The sequence below is a fragment of the Aquarana catesbeiana genome, linkage group LG04, assembly GCF_042186555.1.
Source record: "Aquarana catesbeiana isolate 2022-GZ linkage group LG04, ASM4218655v1, whole genome shotgun sequence".
Classification (NCBI taxonomy): domain Eukaryota; kingdom Metazoa; phylum Chordata; class Amphibia; order Anura; family Ranidae; genus Aquarana; species Aquarana catesbeiana.
Window position 1 is genome coordinate 149,198,055 of NC_133327.1, and position 11,842 is coordinate 149,209,896.

The following is an 11,842-nucleotide window of genomic DNA, read 5'->3' on the forward strand; positions in this document are numbered from 1 at the left end:
ACATATACAGTAGAAAGGCTTCTCTACAGTAAGAGATGGACTTGTGTCTCGTTTCCAACCAGACTATGAAAAAAAAAAAAAAAGGGAAGGTGGAAGAAGAGCTTTGACTGGTGCTGTAATTGACAATCCCATTTCTTACAGGGAGCGCTGAAACATATGGCTCATGTGCAGTGGGAACGGAGAGCTGCGGTCACTCAGTTTACCTCTTCTACCAATTATTTACCAAGCACTATTCAGTGAAAATATTTTCTCCATTGAGTGCTTTGAACTCTGCCTGCTTAGCTGGAAAAGCAGCACTTACTTCATGACTAGTAAAGGTCATGAAGTGTACACTTTCCATTTGTAAGGACATATTCAGGCAGGGAAGGAAAGCCACTTGTCAGTGCTTTTGTGTGGGGTCCACAATGTTATGCCAGCTGCTGTTAAGCTAAAACAGGGCACAGTGGATGGAAAATCAATTAAAGTGACCTTTGTAATTAAATTTAAAGGAACCCTGTCAGGCACTGAAATAAATCTACTGGAAGTTCCCTGCAATACAAAAAGCTTATACCTCTCACGATCTTTTGCCTTCCTTTCACTCCAGTGGTGTAACTTCCGTCAGATTCTTCAGCATTCCAGTTTTGGATGACTGTGACCCCCACTGCACACTTTGGTTCCATCCTCCGACCCTTATGTCAATACAGGACTCACAACCGGAGTGGGGGTCAAAGAATGGAACCAGAGCACAATGCACAGAGGGGGGGGGGGGGGGGGGGGACATGGCTTGCTTTAGCAGGATTTTTTTTAGCTTTTTGTTTAAGCGACATGGTCGCTTTAGAATCCATTTCCATTTTTGCAGCCAAATTAGGTTAAATTCATTAGACTTATTGAAGGGGGGGGGAGAGATTTTTTGCAAATTTTAAATATATATATATATATTTTTTAAAGCATTAAAAACAGTAGTTAATTCCAGCAAAATAAAGAGCTGATAGTAAATGCTACTTGTAGTGGTGTATACAATAATGTAGAGACAAGGAGCCAGCAAACATTTCAGAGCTTGTTCCCACAGGTATTCTGCTCCTGTGCATTCCAACTGGAGTGTACTCAAGTTTTTTTTTTTTTTTTTTCCCCCATAGTCAACAGATCCAGCATTAAATAAAAGGGCTGGAACAGCAAGAACCCTTGTAGGAATACAACTAATGATTTTTAGGGGTGCACCAAATGGAAATTTTGGTGCCGAAAATGCAGGATGCCAAAAATGACAGTTTGTAAAATATTATTTTTATATAGAATTGTTGTATATTCGACTGTTTAAATATCATCAATTTAAATTAATACAAATTTATTGTTGGTCATTATTGGCACCTTTAGTGCAAGAAAGGTCAAGAAAAATGCAGTCTCTAACCATCTCTTGTATCATGTCCTCAGTCCCTTACTTAAAAACTTAAACACACTGCTAATAGTATTAGCAAAATTTCCATTCGGTGCATCTCTAGCAGACATTATACAAAAGATGGTCATAGACTGCAGACATGATACAAGAGATCAATGCATCTTTGCCAGTGCCCGTCAGATGGAGCCTCACCACCACACGGGTCAGAGCGGTGATCTCCTGCTGTGTCATGGAACTGGATTTGAATTTCCCGGCCGCAGTAACAGTGTCCCGCCACCTGTGATCACATCACACCGATTTAATGTCCCGCCATTGGATCAGTGTGCCGTCTATCGCAGGAGGTGGGACATTGTTACTGCGGCCGTCCGGACAATGCAGCTCCATAACACACAGAGATCACGGCTCTGCAAGGGGATGTAGAACAGTGGATGGTGACACGGACTTAGTGGAAGGAGACAGTCAGCCCACATCCCTGTGTTCATATACAATACAAGGGAGGAAGTCTCCAATAAGTATAACAAAAAATATAAAAAATGTCAAATTTTATATCAAAAAATTAAAAGCATAAACACATACTAAATAGAGAATAGCAAATAAAGAAAAAAATAATAATTTAGATGCCAAAATGTACAAATGATGGTGATACAGCAAGGATATACAAGACAAGTCGACGGAACTACACTTAACCCACAGAAGCTGTTTAAGCAAGGGAGCTAATTGACAGTGCAGGCCCAACACGTTTCGAGGTATTTTATAGTGATTACGACATCTTCTTCAGGGGCTGGAGGTAAGGTGTATATACGGAGACAAGAAAAGACATACAATGGAACATATTATATATCATATATTATCATGTAAATAGTTGTATATATGCATTATTCTTGATATAATATGTTCCATTGTATGTCTTTTCTTGTCTCCCTTTTTTTACAAAAATGTTCCCCAGACCCATATACACCTTACCTCCAGACCCTGAATAAGAGGTCATAATCACTATAAAATACCTCGAAACGCGCTGGGCCTGCACTGTCAATTAGCTCCCTTGCTTAAACAGCTTCTGTGGGTTAAGTGTAGTTCTGTCGACTTGTCTTGTATATCCTTGCTGTATCACCATCATTTGTACATTTTGGCATCTAAATTATTATTTTTTTCTTTATTTGCTATTCTCTATTTAGTATGTGTTATGCTTTTAATTTTTTGATATAATAAAATGACATTTTTTATATTTTTTGTTATACTTATTGGAGACTTCCGCCCTTTAAAATCCCAATTAAGAGGAAAAAAATGTTCTACTGCAAGGGGATGTGGGAGAGAAGGAGGGAGGGGAGGATTGGGGCGTGCCAGGATGACACCCCCGCAATATGCGGCCCCTGCCCCCTTTTCGGTGCTCCATTCGCAGCATTTTTCTTCTTTACGCCGATGCCTAAAAACAGTTTTCAGCCAATACTTTTTTGGCGGCCAAACTATTGCACTACTATTTTCATAATCGATTAGTTGGTCAATTATTGTTTGGATTAATCGAATAAAAACCCTTTTTTTTTTTGTTTAAAAAAGTATTCTTGAATATCTATATGCAGTGGTAAATATAAATAACCTCCTGCCTTCAGAGTGTCCTTATAGCAAGGTGAGAAAAAAAAAACTTCTAGAATCACTAAAAAAAATAAAAAATAAAAAAAATAAAAAAGGAGGGTACAAATATTTGAAAAAAAACAATTATTTAATTGCTCAATGTAATGCTTTTGCAAGTTATCAGTGTTCGTATACATATCAACCATTTCTCAATAGCTTATAACAGTTTTAAGGGTAATTACTGTGTATTTTTCAATAAGTACACATTTTAAGTCATTAACATAACACTTGCCTAAAGCCATTTATTTTTCCTTTTTTTATGCACCCACTTGCAGTTTAGAAGCACACATTAGTGGTCACTGAACAAGCTGTAAGTCAGCATCCCTACTGAACAGCTGCAGAGAAAAGTAATCACAGGATAATGAGTCATTTTAAATTATGTGGAGTAGACTGACAAAACTGCAGTTAAAAAAAAGAAAACAGCAAGTACAGGTAGTTTTTCAGCTGTAAAAACCTTAAACGCCAAAAAACACGGCTATTCTGCATTTATCAGTGTTTTTGAGCTATAAGCTTTTGTGGGAGTATAATTTTGTTAAAAAAATAAATAAATAAATAAAAAAAAAAAAACACAAAACACAAAAAAACACTAAAAACGCTACTGCAAACACACTAAAAAACTCATTCTACAGCTACTGGCTTTTTTAGAATGTCCAGTGTGCATGAGGCCTTAATGGTTCCTGAATTAAGGCGGACCTTCACCCATGAATAGGACTTCCTCTCCACAGACTCATCCCCCTTCATTTTACACAATTGAAAAAAATATAAATAAATAATTGTTTTGTTAACAAATACCTTTTTTATTCTTACACTTTTCACTTCTTGCATCCTTGCCTGACTGAGGGGTGATGTATGCAGTGTGATATCTGCACATTTCAGAAATTAGCAGACGCCCCATGTTTCCATAGTACCAGGAAGAGACCTTTGGCATGTCTGAATGTGCGCATAATAGTGTGAAACCCCTGGCACATGTGCAGAAAGCAGCAGTCTTTGCTAGTCTATGGGACCTGACAGACTGTAAGTACAGGGGTTTCATGCATGTGCAGACATGCCATGGGTCTCTGCTGGGTCCCATAGACCAGGCAAAGACTCGTGGCATGCCTCTGCATGTGCAGAATATCGATTTAAGATGGCAGCACAACTATTTTTTTTAATACTGGAGTAGCGGACTAGGTATGGTTTGTGTACATTGGTCCAAGCTGAAATTCCTTTTTAGGATATCAATCACATGGGATGGTATCGGTCTCAGTAAAATCACAGACTCATAGACTTGTATTAGATTGTAAGCTCCTTGACAAAAAGTAAAGCACAACTATTGTGTAGCACTGCAAGGGTCTGTTCCCACCAGATGCAAAAAAATTAAAAAAAATAAATACTCATGTGAAACATGTAACACTCTTCAGGTCAGTACATCTTCTAATAATCACAGCCCTACAATAAGTGCATGAAGAAAAACCCTCAAGTTTAATCGGTGTCCACTCTCTCTGAAACTATTTAAAAAAGTGATTTTTTCTTTTTTTGAAGGGCTGTGTTGCAATTTCAGAAACATTTTAGAAGCCTTTAACAAGTTACTTTCCCGACATGTGACCAGAACCTATAGATGAAAAAACATCGATTGTGTGTTCTGTGCATAGTAACACTTAAATGGAGGGAAAACCTGCTAGCAACATATTGCATAAACACAAACTACAAAATGTACATATAGATGAAACTAGCATTGAAAATATGGGCCCATTTACCTTAAAAAGTGTCCATAGCTTGCGTCTGAACACAAGCTATGGAGAAAAAAAAAAAAAAAAAAAACTCCACACACACACACACACCACAAAAAAACTTTGCTTTTTTTGGCTCAATAGACTTCAATGGAGAAGCTGCAGAAAAGCATGTAGTGTGCTTTTACTTTTTACAGCAGAAAGCTCTGCAGAAACGCTCAAAAGCCACATGCATAGATGTGAATTGAGCCTGAACCTTTGCAGTGCAGTGAGACCCCACTGCAAGGGAAGCTTTTCAATTCTCCTGGGGTTCAGCTTTAGGGTTTGTTCACCCAATTTTTGTTCAATAGCGTGGGGAAGGGTTAGAACCTCATTTAGGTTTTTATCTGCTATCCAGGGCTTCATTTGAAAAGATGTATGCCTACTTCCTGTCCTGCTGACATTTTACAAGACAGGAAATGAGAGAAACTCTCCGACAGCATCACAGGCAGAAATAAAAGTGCTTTCCTTTTAGAGGAATAGGGGAAGACTAGAGCTCCTGCCAGTGTGTTGCAGTTTTTCCCCTCACTTCCTGTCTGGTGAAACCATTGTGGAAGGAAGGGTGTGTCAATCCCTCCAGCTGTAAGAACCTGCCAGGAGTTCTTATCCTACTCTGTCCAAAAGTTGAAGTAGTCTCTGACATGTCATACACTTCATTTTTATGTCCAGCTCACAACTAACCCCTTTCTTCATGGGACTTCCCGTCTCCAAATTAAGATCTTATGTCTTGTTGAAAAGAAGAAGTGTTTGGAGGAAGTAAGACAGGAGGAGTGAAGAGAGGAAGATGATAAGCAATTTGTAACACCACCTCATCCTGTGTAACACAGGATTTATTACCGACGCAAGTATTTTTATATACATTCAGCTATGACAGACATTCTGTGAGGGGAAATCTCTGACAATACATCCAAGGGATGTTTTCCCTCTTTCCAAACATCTATGTAAGCAAGCCAGCTAAACCTCAAGTCTAGTGGCCACAGAATCCACATCCTTCTATACGGCTGCAGATAATGCTCATGTCACCAGATAAAAGGCTGGCATGGTTTCTGAAGAAAAAGGGTCACAATATTTGTTCAGCTACAAGATTTTCTTCCTTCCTTTCAAAAAATAAAAAATAAAATAAGAAGTTCTATCATAACTTTAACTCACTAAAGACAATCATTCACCAACAAAAGAAGTGTTGCATGTGCAGCAGTTCACCCAGTTAGACCATGTAATATGATTTCCCTCAATCTGGATTAGAGACAAGAAACCTGCCATGCCAGAAATGAGAAAACACCAGTGTTGACTTCTTTTCTAAAAATGCTAGTTGCCTGGTTGTGACACATTAAGTGGTACCCTAAGAAAGATTTTTTTTCTTCTTTTTTGGGAACATCACAAGTCAAATTACCTCAATGATTAGCATCTTGTGTTTGGATGGCTGCTGGTTACGGTAGAAATCCCATTTTCATTGACTATGAATACTGCAGACACCCCTCTCCTTCCAGGGCTGCAGCTGAGAAGCTTTAGCACTCACACGGTAAAAGGTTGTATTATGTAGCAGCCCGTCTATTCACCAAAAGCCTTGTAATCTTTTCAGAGATGGCAATGCATTCTGTGAATGGACGAGGGAAGAGATGGGGATAATTGACAGGTTCTCCCCTTGTCCATTTACAGAACACCTATCATTCTTTGAAAAAAAAAAAAAAAAAAAAAAAAAAAGAAGACTACAAGGTTTATGGTTAAAATATGAGGGGAAAGGAGGGGTGGCTACACAACACAATTCTTTACTGTATGCGCACCAAACTCTGTTTTAGACTGCACTACAATACAGTGTTCTCTGCAAGTCAATATTTTTACAGGGGGAGTATAGCCAAAGCTATTTTGGCTATAGGTCTCCTTGGTATCACAGGAGTGCAGTTTGTTCTGCACTCCTGTGGCCTGCTGTCGGCTGACATCACTGAGCCGGTCCAAGCTTGGGAAAGATCCTGACTTTACAGTTGTGATCCACCCAGATGCCTGGAATGGTAGCTAGCTGCTGGGAGACTGGGCCAGCTGCTCCCACCCCTCCACCACCCAGTGTGGTGTCCAGCAAATGCTGGACGGGCAGAGCAGAGAGCCGGTGACTGAACAGTCACCGGCTCTTTGCTCACCGAAGACCGAGAACCGAGCAATCAGCAGTCTTTAATCGCTCAGTTCTCAGTCTTCAAATTGCAGAGGAACAGATGCAGCAGTGGATTGATGCTGCATCAACCTAGGGGAGTATTTTTTTGTAAAGCCATACTTCTCTTTTTAAGACGATGCATCAACACACATTACCCCATCCGTGGAGATGAAACATCAATCTGAATACTGCAGGTTTCATTCATAAGCTAGCAAAGTATTCCCCTTTTTTTAAAATGGTAACATTACATTTAAAAAGAATACAAAAATAAATAAATTGCATATTATACTGAATTTATCAAAAATACAGATAGAAATTTATAAAGGCTGCAATAAGGCACCAATTTTTAAGATGAAATGTAAATTGAGAATGCACCGTAAGGCCTCGTTCACACTTGCAATGAGATACATGCATTTATATGTTACTTCTAAAACACATAACAATGCATGTAATGATTGTAAATGGGATAATTTACACTGTACTTTTACCTGCATTTAGCAGCAGTTGAGCTGCGTTTATAGAAAACAGACTGCTGTGTGTCCAGGGGTACATTACATGCTAAACATGTCTAAACACATTTAAACACGAATACATTTAAACACAGGCTTGAAGTGGGAAGCATATCGTTTGTTTACATGGCCCAGATCATTTCTCCTGTGTTCAAATAAATCGAATACAGGAGGCCAGTGTGAATGCAGCCCAAGTATACTTGAACTGGAAACGGTTTCCTACATTTGTAGCATAATAATGGTTATTGCCATCATAAATAATAAAGAAGGTGCATTTAGACAATGTTTTTTCCCTTAACAGTCACTTGTTTACACAACACCGAGAATCAATAATGCTGGCAACAAACACAATAATGGATAGCCAAAGAGGCAAACACCAGTGAATAGCTGAAGGGTATACAAATCCTGAGCGAGAATACACAACGTGTGTAAACACATACATCTCACCTTCCTGGAGCTGGAGAGATAGAAAAAATAAAACTGGATAGGAGCCGTCACCAACATTCCATCTATACACTTCATTAGACGACAATGATTACAGCGACACAATACACATCAATCCGTCACTGATACAGGTAAACAAGTCTTCTGCATAATTGGTGGCCTTGCCTTCTACTACCTTCTCATTGATGTGAATTGCAACATTGTCTCATGATAATAGGTCATCCCTGTATAACTAATTATCTTCCCGAAAGAGTGACAAATAGAAAAATGTCACAATCTGTCTGAGAAGCCTCTGCTAGAAGCTGTCATTCTCTGACCCCTGGACACCATTATAGTTTTGGGAGAAGAAAACTGGGTTCATCTGAAAGTAAAACTTTACATCATACTCAAACCCCTCCTTAATTTTTTTTTTTTTTATTCTTTCACATATCCCAAGCAAAGCCAGTAGTGTAGTTTAGTGACCTGCCGCACTCAAATTTACTGTATGTTTTTTGTACATATTTTGGCAGAGTTTTAACGCTTTGGGTACCACTGCTATTTAGATTGTGTTAAAGAGTGAGCAAGAAAATGTTTGATTTGCCATACACCCAGTCCCGGGGCACCATCTTCATCTCGGACATCATCAGAAGCTGCCTGTCTCTTCCCTGTTCTTGCAGCCAGCTCTGAGGACATGCCAAGTGTTGTGGCACATCATCACAGGCCAGCTACAAGAACCAGCAGGGACAACCAACTCCCAGAGAACGCACATTTTCAGCAGCTCGCCCAGAAGCCTTCTACAGTGACTGTGGAAGGTCTCAAAGCTAGGTTAGAAACTAGATGTGATGGGACCTTACCATAAAAAGTGTATTTCGAAACATTTTGGGGGATCAAGCCCCTGTGTCTTAAACTATTGTTAGAGCATCCACTATGAAGCATATTGGTCTCTATGGAGTGGAGATCTTTATCCTTCATCTAGTACATACCTTAGACTCTGAGTGAGCGAATCTCACCTTTTGATAGGAATCCTAAATGGCAATTGGAGTGTACTACTGGTTTAGTGTCCGTTCAGGCACTAGCGGTGTTGCTGTATGTATGTATGTATGTATTTTTTTGTGAATGGAGGGGGGAGGAGATTTATATTAAGGAACATGAGTGAAAAGAGTGAAGGAATGCTTTAGAGTTAGCTCACCTCTACAGAAAAGAAATGTAAAGGTGAACCAACACTGGACACCCTACCCAGGTCCCCGCTGCACCTACCTCTTAGGGTTGCTGAGCTGTCAGCAGCCAGTCCAGGGATCCCCACTCTTCTCTAGGAACCTCTTCTGATGGATCAGATTGATTAATTTTGATGGCGCTGGCCAATCAAAATCGATCTAGTCTGTCCTGTAAGTGCTGCACAAAGAGCGAGGATTTCAAATCCATGGACCAGCTGTTTGGACACTGACATGTCAACATTCCTGGAGGCAAATACAGCATTCACTAGGGGTGGTGGGAAGGGTGTGCAGTGTTAGTTCACCTTTACAGAAAAATTACAAACATCTCAAAGTAAAGACAAACCTGGGAGACACAAGCTGAGCCTTGCGTGGAAACAATACCTGGGCTGAGAGGAAAGCACGTCAGGACAATCAGTAGATCCAGAGGCAGATAATACATCCCTCACATGTGCTCTGAAGGTGGAGCGGGCTATCACCATCTCACTGTGCCCTCCAATTACACAGCTGGAGGATCAAAACAGAGAGGGCAGGCTGGACTTTACTGGAAATATACATACAGCTGTTCATATCTCTGGATCTACTGATCATGGTGACCCGCCTAGACTGGAGTACCCAGTCTCATCCAACCCACTTCCTGCCATCCCAGGGTGTCACGGACACACCCACCAGGGGGGCGTGCCATGTCTCGGGATCTCCCACTGAGAAGAGGACCTGGGACATAAAGTGACCAGGAAACCCTGAGACAGAAGAAGCCTACACTCAGCCTGGAGCTTCACTACCCATCCCAGGAATCAGAGGATGGCAGATTCCTTCAGTGGCTTCCCACAAGGTCTTCTGCCGCTGGGCAGATTTTAAATCCAGACCCATGTGATGTTAGAGTGTAAGCTTTCTAGACAAGGCATGGATGTCAGTGCTGTGTTTACTATACAACCAGCATATAGAGGAAGAGATCTGATACCAAACACCCGAGAAAGGCAGACATCACTCCCCTCCAGTTACAGAGCATTACACCCTATGTATATTTATAAAGACCAAGGACACCCCCAACACCAGGATTGTCACACTGCACAGAGACTGCTGGCACTTGTGGTGCCCCTCCCACAATACACAAGGACGGCTGGCACTTGTGGTGCCCCTCCCACAATACACAAGGACGGCTGGCACTTGTGGTGCCCCTCCCACAATACACAAGGACGGCTGGCACTTGTGGTGCCCCTCCCACAATACACAAGGACGGCTGGCACTTGTGGTGCCCCTCCCACAATACACAAGGACGGCTGGCACTCGTGGTGCCCCTCCCACAATACACAAGGACGGCTGGCACTTGTGGTGCCCCTCCCACAATACACAAGGACGGCTGGCACTCGTGGTGCCCCTCCCACAATACACAAGGACTGCTGGCACTCGTGGTGCCCCTCCCACAATACACAAGGACTGCTGGCACTCGTGGTGCCCCTCCCACAATACACAAGGACTGCTGGCACTCGTGGTGCCCCTCCCACAATACACAAGGACTGCTGGCACTCGTGGTGCCCCTCCCACAATACACAAGGACTGCTGGCACTCGTGGTGCCCCTCCCACAATACACAAGGACTGCTGGCACTCGTGGTGCCCCTCCCACAATACACAAGGACTGCTGGCACTCGTGGTGCCCCTCCCACAATACACAAGGACTGCTGGCACTCGTGGTGCCCCTCCCACAATACACAAGGACTGCTGGCACTTGTGGTGCCCCTCCCACAATACAAGGACCGCTGGCACTTGTGGTGCCCCTGTATTATCTCCCACACAGAGGATGAGCTCACAGCCCGGACACTGGCAGAGTTTTCTCCTCCGTACATGGACCTTCACAAATATATAGCGGAGAGTATACCCCTCCACCGACACCGCCAGTCTAGACAGTGACACACACACTACGTTCACAGACAACTACACACCGGGACTTACCGGAGATCCCGAGACTGGAGCAGAAGTGTGTGCGCGCCCCCGCCCTATGTACAGGGTCCACAGAGCGCGCAGCCGGCTGCTCAGAAGGCGCGCCCCCGTCCTCCGCCTCACACTTGTTAGTATCACTGCTTCCTACTCCGGTATTCCCCCTCCTACTCCGGTATTCCTCCTCCTCACACTGCTATCCCGTCCGCTCTATCGCAACGCGCTACCTCTGCTCATTACCAAACGAAGGACACGCCCCTTTCCCTGCCTCTTCTCATTACACAGGCGCCAGGACACGCCCCTCCGTCGCCTCGGCTCATTACATAATGCAAACCACGCCTCTTCTTAGCACACAGAACGGACAGCAGCACAAAGAATGAAGCAGTTACTTCATTAATGCAAGTCGTTCCCTACCATCCCCTTACCTCATTATGTATAATACAGGACACACCCCTCCTTGTTACCTTTCTTCTTCACCTACACTGTGAGACACGCCTCCCTCTTCGATGTACAGTACATATTCCCCGCCCCTTCATATTCCACAAGTCACGCCCCTCTATTACCTCACGTTGCAAGGCGCAGAAGCCACGCCCCTCTATCCCTGTCTCTATTGCCTTCATACGACACACAAGCCACGCCCATCGAATGCACAAGCCACGCCTCTCCTGCTCCCTGTCCCTCACTCGTTCACTGACTTAGAAGTTTCCTTCATTGGTGTCATACGTACTGGAGAAAAGATCTATTTGTAGGGACAGCTGTCTGCAGAGATCCAGGGCCGGTGTCTTGTCGAATACAGTCCCCTATCCAGAAGTGTCCGCCCTGTACTGCGCAGGCGCAGTACGGAGGACAAACGAGATTCCGAAAGTCTCCG

At 42.7% G+C, this 11,842-nt stretch overlaps 1 protein-coding gene across 3 annotated transcripts in view; it reads right to left on the minus strand.

Annotated features, from left to right (window-relative positions):
* The window catches only part of PIK3CB (phosphatidylinositol-4,5-bisphosphate 3-kinase catalytic subunit beta), a 264,723-nt gene extending 253,472 nt beyond the window's left edge, over positions 1-11,251 (minus strand). For 2 of the 3 annotated variants that reach the window (XM_073625868.1, XM_073625865.1), the window contains exon 1: positions 10,987-11,251. The gene's annotated coding sequence lies outside the window, so the exon portion shown is untranslated. Of the gene's footprint in view, positions 1-9,419; positions 9,543-10,986 lie in introns of all 3 variants that reach the window. The other variant, XM_073625866.1, reaches the window with a different exon arrangement.
* Between the last annotated feature and the right edge of the window lie 591 nt (positions 11,252-11,842).